Consider the following 618-nt stretch of genomic DNA (forward strand, 5'->3'; position numbering starts at 1 on the left):
CATATACTATTTAGATTAATATTTGGGTTTGAAGTTTAACTAATTAGAGGAATTAAATCAAACTTATAGTAATTGGACCAAGCCCAAGCCCATACACCTAGTTGGAGTAGTTTTCGAAACTCCCCCAACTTATAAGGAAGTGGCCGAAAATTAGAGAGTCAGGCTTTATTCTCTCAAAGTTTGGTTTCCTCAAAAAATCTTTAGAACTATCTTCCTCTATCTATAGTCGGTCTAACCCTTTTCTCACCTCTAAAAGTTGTACAAAATTTGAAGGAACTCCGTTAGTGTGCTGTGGGCTTGATCAAGTACTTCTGCTTGGAACTCAATTTGGTGCGTAGTTTGTGGGTACACTACCTACACACATAAACATTCATTACACAAAAAATAAAGTATACTAAGCTTTTATTGGATAATTATGAGCCCAATCTTATGCAATCCACCGAGATTATGGTGGATCATTGGTCAATCAAAAGTGTTTAAAATGGTAACAGGCCCATATTATTACGTTTGGTATCTATGGGCCTTTTGAGTCCTTCACTTTAGACTTTTATTCTTGCTTCATCTTCATAGGTCGTCGTGGGGGGAAAAGATTTTCAGAAAAATGGGGGCGGGGAGGGG

The sequence above is a fragment of the Sesamum indicum genome, linkage group LG2 (genome assembly GCF_000512975.1).
Source record: "Sesamum indicum cultivar Zhongzhi No. 13 linkage group LG2, S_indicum_v1.0, whole genome shotgun sequence".
Lineage (NCBI taxonomy): Eukaryota > Viridiplantae > Streptophyta > Magnoliopsida > Lamiales > Pedaliaceae > Sesamum > Sesamum indicum.